The following is a 2,500-nucleotide window of genomic DNA, read 5'->3' as shown; positions in this document are numbered from 1 at the left end:
CACGGTGTGTGTGTGTGTGTGTGTGTGTGTGTGTGTGTGTTTGGGGCTGGTTGCTGGTTTTGATTGAGAGACACGGGGCAGACCTGCTTGTGGATTCCTGGCTGGTTTTCCTCACGCCGGGCGACGACGGGGGGTGGGGGGGGGGGGGGGCGCGCAAATAATTCATGAGACGGAGGGGCGCTGGCGAGTGCGGTGATGAAACCCCGGCTTTGGACCTTTTCAGGCGCCGTGATGGATTCGTCAATAGCCGCTGTCCTGGGTCTGGTGGCGGCGCCTGCCTTGAATCATAAAGCGGGTCTTCCTTCTTCGAGCGTCGGGGCTGTCTGGAGTGGGGGGGGGGGGGGGGGGGGGCGGTGGGGGTGGGGGGCGTGACTGAGGGGAGACGGACCGGGTCGGAGTCAAACCCACGGAACCACGGAGGATTTTCGGCCCCCGGCGCTTTCCAACGTTTTTTTTCAAAACCGTTCCGATTGATTTTCGCATCGGGAGGCGAAGAACTTCTCCGTCTGCGTCTCTGTTTACCTGTTTACCTCCGCGGCCCTCCCCTCTCCCTTACACACACACACACACACACACACACACACACACACACACACACACACACACACACACTCATCCAGCACGCGCATGAGGAGGATGATCAGCTGTGCTCTAATGGCTGTGATGTAGATGGATGAGTGTGCCGTGACACCACCCAGATGGTGTGGATCAGGCAGGGGTGCCAGCAGGGGGTCAGCAGAGATGACCCCGCCTCCAGCCAGCCTGCTGGGAACCAGGGGGACGAGACACTGAGACACTGAGACACTGAGACACTGCCTCTACCCAGACAGACGACTGCTAACGTAGCCTAACTCCGTAGGGGACGGCTATCTGATGCTAAGCTCCGCTAGCCTGGATTATGACTGAGTGGGTTCTCATATGCAAACAGATGCTAATGGACCCGAACTCCGTAGAGAGCAGTGGTTGGATTACAGCAAGGCAGCCTGTCAGGCTCCTCTCCTCCTCCTCTAATCTCCACACTCTCTCTCTCTCTCTCTCTCTCTCTCTTTCTCTCTCTCTCTTTCTCTCTCTCTCTCCCTCCCTCTGTTTCCTCCTCTCTCTCTCCCTCTCTCCACCTCTCTCTCTCTCTCTCTCTCTCCCCCTCTCTCTCTCCCTCTCTCTCTCTCTCCCACACGTATAGTACTCCTCTCTCTCTCTCTCTCTCTCTTTCTCTCTCTCTCCCTCCCTCTGTTTCCTCCTCTCTCTCTCTCTCTCTCTCTCTCTCTCTCCCTCCCTATCTCTCTGTTTCCTCCTCTCTCTCTCTCCACCTCTCTCTCTCTCTCCCCCTCTCTCTCTCCCCCTCTCTCTCTCTCTCTCCCACACGTATAGTACTCCTCTCTCTCTCTCTCTCTCTCTTTCCCTCCCTCTATTTCCTCCTCTCTCTCTCTCTCTCTCTCTCCCTCCCTCTCTATCTCTCTGTTTCCTCCTCTCTCTCTCTCTCTCTACCTCTCTCTCTCTCCCCCTCTCTCTCTCCCCCTCTCTCTCCTTCTCTCCCACACGTATAGTACTCCTCTCTCTCTCTCTCTCTCTCTCTCTCTCTCTCTCTCTCTCTCTCTCTCCCCGATACTCGCTATTCCAATTGGCCGTTAAGAAAAAGCTGCCTTTACTAGCTGCGCTGTAATCTACCGCTGATTGAATCGCTAGATCTATCATTTACACTCGCGCTCTGCCCGAAGCCTGCAGCTGTCATCCACTCCCGGTGGACTCATCCCACACCCCCCAACTCTCGACAGGAGCCTCTCTCTCCGTAGCGCAGTAATCCTAGCGACTACACTTTATCAGACGGTTATCTCTGGAACACAAGCCTGGACTCGGCCCCCAAAACGGCGGTGATTCACTCCGGGGCTCTGGGACCGGCCCCCAGGGGCCTCTGGTGAGAGGGAGGGGACCCTGAAAAGCCCCCACTTCATCCCCTTCAACGGCTCAATGGCCGCTGCAGCGCCGCGCTACACAACCTGCACTCTGTCGGTTCCATGCATACGGTAGGTATACAGTAGGCCTTTGTGTGTGTGTGTGTGTGTGTGTGTAAGCGCACTACTGCGGTTTGCGAGCGGAATATGTATTACATACGGCTTCGGCTGGAACACTTAGTCCTCCCCGCTCAGATGCCTGCATTGCTTTCATACTATCTCAGCTGCGCCATACGCAGGCGTCTCGGGCAATTGGAGATGCCGCAGAGACACGTGCGCCCCCATTAGCTGGGTTAACCTAATCATGCACAGGACAGCCGGGCTATCAAATACAGCCGGAGCAGCAGAAAAACAGGCAAGGCCACCGTAGTCTGGGGCTGATGGTACAATAACATTGATTTAGCCAAAGAGCGGAACAGGAGTCCCGTAAACGTTGATACACAAAGACGCTCAAATGGATTTGTAAATATGTATTCATCGATTTTTTTTCCGGTGCCCCGGAGTGCGTTGTTTACGCTTCTTTGAGGCCGATGGACAAACATGAGCCGTTA

General features: G+C 55.7%; 1 protein-coding gene across 1 annotated transcript in view; it reads right to left on the bottom strand.

Annotated features, from left to right (window-relative positions):
- Window positions 1-2,500, bottom strand: part of gpc5a (glypican 5a) — a gene marked incomplete at both ends in the record, with an annotated part of 92,240 nt that overhangs the window by 41,482 nt on the left and 48,258 nt on the right. The window lies entirely within an intron of this gene.

Source organism: Borostomias antarcticus (assembly GCF_949987555.1).
Source record: "Borostomias antarcticus genome assembly, chromosome: 12".
Lineage (NCBI taxonomy): Eukaryota > Metazoa > Chordata > Actinopteri > Stomiiformes > Stomiidae > Borostomias > Borostomias antarcticus.
The sequence above is the reverse complement of the archived record's forward strand: the minus strand, read 5'-3'. Positions and strand labels throughout refer to the sequence as shown.